At 43.2% G+C, this 7,213-nt stretch overlaps 1 long non-coding RNA gene across 1 annotated transcript; it reads right to left on the bottom strand.

Moving 5' to 3' along the window:
• Positions 1-2,153: 2,153 nt before the first annotated feature.
• LOC113034719 (uncharacterized) lies at positions 2,154-6,246 on the bottom strand. Its single transcript, XR_003274215.2, has 3 exons — positions 5,408-6,246; positions 5,252-5,306; positions 2,154-2,942 (listed from the first exon to the last, which is right to left on the bottom strand). It is a non-coding gene; the product is annotated as an uncharacterized LOC113034719 (long non-coding RNA).
• Between the last annotated feature and the right edge of the window lie 967 nt (positions 6,247-7,213).

Raw genomic sequence — 7,213 nt, 5'->3', positions numbered from 1 at the left:
ATGATAGTGCTTTCTCTCTGTTGACAGCCACCCCACACAGTCCATCCAACAAAGTCGTTTGGTGGCTTCCTGTCCTCAAATGCTTGGCATCTTGGTGCAGCGTCCCCCTCATCTTGCAGCTTTGAAGGTCAAGAGAATGATGCCAAACTCACCTGGTAAATCTTTAATAAGTCAAAGAGTCAGCCCCATCTGGAGTTCAGCAGTTCATCGTAGAGCAGCAGGAGGGGGGGTAGGCGGCAGCGTGTCTGGAGGATCCTCTGAAAGCCTGCGCAGCCAGTTATTCCCCTGTTTCCTTTTTGCAAAAACGACACCTTCTGACAGCCCAGCTGTTGTGCTGATTTCATGCCCACAGGAAAGACGTGTGTGAGGTGATGCAATCATGATGTTAGAGTGGATTTCTCATGCAAGCACAAAGAAAGAGAAGGCAAAACCAGAGAACAAGAAGAAAATGAAGGTTTCTTAAACCACAACCAACGTGCTCTGCGGAGAAAAAGGCTTTATCAAACAAGGTTCGAGCTGAAGATTACAACACTGCATCCACTGCAACCGCCAACGCTAATGTTGTTTACGGCTAGACGGATTCTTCCAAATCGAGGACAGAGACATCCTCCTCGTTGCTGTCATAAATATATCACAGCCGTGGCGAAAACCAGACAGCCTGCACTTCTTCAAAGACTGTGAAGTTACAGTTTTATTTGCCATTAAATGATTCACAGGGAAGTATCTGCTTCTGCTCCCCGCACCTCCAGACTGAAGCCGTGAGATAGGATTCAAGCTTTTCCTCTCCGTGCTATTAAAGGCTGTGTGGTGAAGTGTTTATAGTTGACAAATTAGAATATTCAGAGCTGAAAGGATCAAGCAAGGTGACTTTGTTGCGTAATTTGAATGATAAGTGACAATAAATCTGGGTTTTCTCTGTTCTTTTATCAGGCTTTGCAGGGGAAATAAGACGGGGAGGTGGGGGGGAGCAGGCAAGCTCATCAAACCGGCAGATGAATCGAAAGATAGTGAATCGACGGGAATTAATTACTTTAGTAATGTTTGCGGATTCATGTTTGCTTCCTTCTCTTTGTGTCAGTAGTAATTACGCAGGCACCTATGGGAGAGGCAGGGAAGGGAGATGAAAGGCGCCGTGAAACCAGGACACGAACAAAGCCAGAAACAGAAAGAGGGCGCCAACGCTTGAACACCATGCCATGACAGACAGCCTTTGGGGCTGTTTTATTCAGCTGCCAGGAGCTTTTTAGGATTCGTTTTATCTGCTCTGCCTTCCCACCCACCCACACGCCCACCCCTCTGGATGGTGCTCCAGATGATTTGTGTCCAGTTTGGCTTCACTCGAGCCAACACAGCCTCTAAAAGCAGACACACTCTGCCTCCTTCCCTGCAATCAGCCCTGCCTGTCTTGCGTTTGAGAGCTGTTAAACCTCTTTTCTGAGTGAGTGGGTTAGCTCGTGTTTAAGTGAAAAGGTCCCCTTAGGTTGTACGTTTTTAAAGATGAATTTAAAATCGACTCCATTTTTTTCCCTTTCCTTTGAAGGGTGTCTCACACGGAAAATATTCAGCAGTGCACATCACGACTTACTTGCAGATGCAATGCATGTTATGATTAAAGGGCTAACCACAATAGCGGAGGTTTTTGATGGAGGAGGTAATACCACCAGCAATTTTCAGCACACGGTCACGTATTTACACAGCGTTGCCTGTTTCCTGGTTTTTCCTCCTTTAAAAAGTGATTTCTCATAAATCGGCCCTAACTTGTTGGTGTAATTTGATAGTTGAGATGCTTCAGAAGCCGTGGACCGAAGGACAAAGCCAGACTCAAGATTTCAAACGCTGCAAGTAATTCACAGCGAGGGTCGGGGAATGACGCTGATCACATATCCATTCAGAGACAATGCTGCCCTAGACATCTGTATTGATCTTTATTGGAAAAGAAGCCTTTTCTGTCTGGTACCTCCAAAAACAACAAATCAATTGTTGTGTGAGTGTGTACATCGCTTGAAGGTTGCATTTGATTCCAGCGGGGTTAGTTTTAGTTGCTGATATTTTTCAGGATCTTTGTAAATTTCTTTTTATTATTATTTTAATTAGTAAAATAGTTGCCTATGTGTTGCATTGGAAATTTAAAGCATCAAACTATTGCTAACCTCTGTTCTTTATATTTTTATTAACAAAATAAATATCTCAATTCTCATCAAAGGTCATAAAAATGAAATGAATTCAAGGGCAGACAGTCGCTCCCGTATATAAAAGTCAGCGTATAACCTGATAAGATGCTCTTTAGGGACGAATGCAGTCGAATTAAATTCATTGCACACCACATCTGGTCTCTCAAAAATCCTTTTAGAGATGGCTGAAAGTCTCCGCTGCTGCCACACGGCTCCTGTGTTCTTCATCAGACCCAAATTAGTGGCATTACACTCAGAGAGCCATCTCATAAATAGATTTCTTGTTGTGTGTGAAGCCTCATAGGGGAATCGGTGCACCATGTTGCCATCTGTCTTTGTACTTCCAGCCTCCGGAGCCACTTTCCCAGAAATCAACACCCTGTGGTCTGAATCACACTTGGCATTCTGTCGTCCGCATTTCTTTTTTGTCCCCCCACCACCTCCCAAATTGAGGTTTGTAAGCACTATCAACAGAGAGCATGCTGTGCTTGGTCATTACAGGCATGTCAGTCTTCAGAGAACATTGGAGATAATGTCGTCCCTAAGAGTCTTTTTGTGCCGTATTATCACCAGCAAACGACACACAGAGACACGAGTGGTACCTTGTTTCACTGGAAGGGGGCTTGCTGCAGTGCATGTTGGGCGATTAGTTAGTGACATCACATCCATGTCTTTGGAACATTTTTTTGTTTGGATCCTCTTTATAAGGGCTCAATAAAAATCAGCAGGCTCTCGAGGTGTGGGTGGCAGATGTGCATTCAGAGGTTGAAGCTGTGAAAAGCAGATGCATCACTTCTTTAGCTACACTGAGGCATATTTTATATTACCAGTATATTACATTGTTTATGTAAAAGACTGAGTCATTTAAATGCAAATCCAATGCAACATTTAAAAATAAGTTTGAACATCTGTTTACAAAGAAGCAGCACTAGCGAAGAAACTAGGTCTCTCTTCTGAGGAACCATATCCCAGTTTGGATTCGGGAGACAGTCACCATGTGAGAGTTGATCGAGTGGTGGAGGCGGAAATAAACTGTTCAGAAGGCCAGTATTTTTATTATATCCTTCACATCTGTGATCTAATGTGTCATATATGCAGTGCAGCCAACTAAAGAAGAAATCAAAGACTTTACAAAGGGAAAAAAGGAAAAATAACTCAAAGATAATCCTAAACTAAGCAGAGACAGCTCTGCACTGGGCTGAACCCCTTTAACGAGGGCTCCTGACAATAAGCCATTATGATCGATGATAGTCCCATGAGTGCTTCTAACCCTTTTTTACTCTAGGTTTATAAACCACTTTACATTCAGTCATTAGTTATTGGTAACCTCTGCCTACCTTCCAGTCTGTCCTTTGTCCCGTCTTCCTCTCCTGTGTTCCTCCCCTCACCACTTTTAACTCAAAAGTACAGTTTTTAAATTTAATGTTGCTGTAACAACAAAGTAATAAAATAATAAATCTATCTGATTGAGAAATCACTCATCTTTGGAAAAGAGAGTTTATTACAGAGAAATGGCTCTTTCCAAAATAAAAGCTATGCTATACGCTTCTTCTGGGCTATATTCTCTGCAGGGTATTAAACATATCAGGTCCCCATAAGGAGAATCATGTGCTAACGGCTGTCTAAATGACTCGGGTAAAGTTTGTAGCATGCGTGCTTGTTGTTTTTGTCTGCTTCCACTTGTCTTTGCACTAGGATAATGTCGGCGTAAATGTGCAGTCATATCCGTTGTGTTCCCACTAGTGCTGTCAGCGTTAATCTGAAATGACGTTAACGCCACAACACGGCAAATCTCCGTTAACGAGCTACCGCGGATCAGCCCGTGAGTGGGGCTGGACAGCGTCAACACGTTAACACGTTAACGAGCTAACTGCGCTAATGCACTATAGTTCCCACCAATGTAATTGAGCATTGCGTGGCACATCCAACATACTGTTTTACTTTTGTCCATGACGCGCTTACCTTCAGGGTCATACGTCACATGAAAACCAAAATAGTTCCAAACGCCAGATCTGAATGAGGGTGGGGGAGGTTCAATTTGCCATGTTGCAACGAGCTTAGCTTCTATCTTGCTAGCTTGCGCTGCGCTCAGTGGATCTGCGCTCGACAGTGCAGCCTAGGCGGAGTAGTCGAAAGCAGATCCACTGAGCTCTCAACACAGACAGCATCGTCAGAAGAAAAGTTGATAAAATAAATGAAAAAATTTGTATTGTTCGATACATATGCGTACCGAACCGAAAGCAAGCTGGATTTCCTCAGATCCTACAATCTCCCTCCATGAATAAATATCATACTATCACTCCATCATTGACCTCTCAGCACCTGGTTACATTGCTGTTCTGGGTGCCTGTGAGGACAATGTCTGGCTTTACTGAACCTCCCGGGAAGTTACTGGCCAAATTGGCCGAGTCCATTTGGAACCACACACCAACTTGGCCTCCCAGTGGAGTGGCACTCGGATATTTGGTGTGCTCACTTCTAACTGTGCAATAGCAAAGAACGCTTTGGCAACAAAGACCACCCCCCATCACTCCATTGTGCCTTTTTTCTCTCTATTTTACCAATGCCAGCGCCAGCCTGGTGGGACTACAAGGGTACAGAAAAGCCATATTTGGACTGCCTCTCTTTGTTTTTTTTTCCTTAACACAGTTAGACTAATTCAGTGCAGCAGCTGTAATCAGACAAATCTTTATTTAACCTCCTAAAACCTGAACTCTTCCATGGCATGAATTTTTAATTTCTCTTTGATTTTTGGGCACGTTGGGACCTGATGAATGTAAAAACAAAGAATTTCCAGATTTTTTTTTACCTGATTTTTGTTTCTGAGAGATATGAGATCCACATATAAGGACATTTATTTTAAATTTTGATAGAACAGTTGCAGTATAATGTCCTCTTATCTGGATATCAGGCCCTTGTAGAGCAAAATGTATTATTTTGGTCTAGACAAGCCAAAATGTGATGTCCACATACGTGGACGCCAGGTCCTAGGAGGTTAAGGGCACCATGCAGATTACATTATATAAACATTATATTCTGAATGATGTTCAGTTTAGGAAAAAACACCTGGGTTTACTCACTGCAGCAGGTTCACCAGGGGGCACTGTTGTTCCAGCCTACGTCCCATTCTAAAACCTGGAGAACAGAAGAGGTAGAGCTGTCTACCACCCGATCTGTGTTTGTTTCCTCACTTTGTAAGATAATGGCACAATATTCTTATCCAATCTAAGCTCTACCTGGATAAGGAGACGGATTGCATGTCACTTTCCCTCCTGCAACAAATTAAATCAGAATGCATTTATAGAAAAACGGATAACCCTTTCACAATCCCATACCACTACTGTATGGCCAAAACAGGAAATATGGCACATGTTGACTGTAGGATATATATCATTTCGGGGGGCGAATAATGGAACAATCGATGCACGCCTGATCCTGAATGATAACCACTCTGCTAATAGAGCTGACGAGCTCATTTGAATTACGGTTGCATTACCAGAGGAACGCTGATCCGCGAGAGAACAATGGATTCAGTCCAGAGAACATAGCAGTGATATGAGCATGTGTAATTAGTTACAGGTTACATGTGTTGTCTATATTTCTGAAGCGGAGCTCGAAGCATCCAGATACTGGATAATGTGCTGTATAATTTTCTCGACCTTGCCCTGACTATTTTATCGCGTTGGCCTCCTCAGAATCTTTGATTGGCCTGCCCTCCACCACCAACACCGCCGCCGCCGCATCTCACCTTCGCCCCCTTTCACTACTAGTTAAATCCACTCGCTTCTCAGGTATTTGAATATGGATGCCATCTTTCACGGTGTTATTGGCCTGCTTCTCCCTTCCCCGTCCTTCATTTTACAAATGATCTCTCAGCAGTAATGAGTACACGTCTAAAAATACCCTCCTTGTCCAGAGAGCTGGATGTGTCGTCGTGCGTACTGGGCTTTAACAGATGTTAATGGTTATAGAACATCAGAGCGGTGTAATGAATAGAGGCGCAGCTACTGCGACTTCATTTAGAGCGAATATTTTAAGATTCAACACGCATCCTCACCCACCCATTGAAATTCCTCAACCATGGATTCAGTTTAGTCACCCCCTCCCTCACAACCCCTCCTGGCTACCTTTTTAACACACCGGTGGTGTTCCCCATTGCTATGGTAACACTGCGTGACCTTTACCGGGGAGGTCGAGCTCATGTCAGTGTGTTGCTGAAAGATTTCATTCCAGCTCTCCACTCATTTGTGGTCCTTGCAGTTGGAAATGTGGTGCGATTTGACGGATGAGGGAAGTTTTCTTATTGGACTTGATGTTCGGGGTGTAGGGGGGAAGGTAAGGTGATGGATGAAGCCGTCACCTCCCTCTTCTAATTAACTGACAGGGTCCCCTCACTGTCCACATTAGGTTCAAATGGCTCAATTTGTGGAGAAATGTGTAGTTTGCTTGTGCAGCTTGTTTGCTTTACCCAACATTTGCCAAACAGGTAAAAAACAAAGCAAACTTAGATCAAGTTTATCTTTGCGACCTTCTTTGAGGCCACTCAGCAGTCAATATTGGAGAGGTGACCAGCTAGACTACTGTCAATGGCAAGCGGCTACTGTAAGCTATGGATTTGGCCATGAATTTGCAAATAAAAGTGCTATATACGTGTCTGAATAGGCTAGACTCTCCTCACAGTCTCAAAACCCGTCAGCTAGTGTGCTGGCTCTCTTTTGTTTGGACCTCTGGATATCTGAATAATGGATATGTGGTTCATGACTTCCTGCTCCATGTGGCAATCATCATTTATGAAAGCAGAACCTGAAGGTATAATTAATACAAGCTATAATCAAAAGCTAAACCTCTGTGAGGATGGCTGATGGCTGGGAGATATCAAACGTGATTGGTCAACAGAACTTAAACTACAAGAAAAGCTTGTGGAGCCAAAAAACCTGATCCTTAACTTATGGATTCTGCATTTTCATATGCAAATAATTGACATATTGCCATAACAATGTATTGAAATTTACTAATAATTTAAATAACTGTCTAATTAGTCT

The sequence above is a fragment of the Astatotilapia calliptera genome, chromosome 13 (genome assembly GCF_964374335.1).
Source record: "Astatotilapia calliptera chromosome 13, fAstCal68.1, whole genome shotgun sequence".
In the NCBI taxonomy this organism is placed as follows: Eukaryota; Metazoa; Chordata; class Actinopteri; order Cichliformes; family Cichlidae; genus Astatotilapia; species Astatotilapia calliptera.
This window is presented reverse-complemented; position numbering and strand designations above follow the sequence as displayed.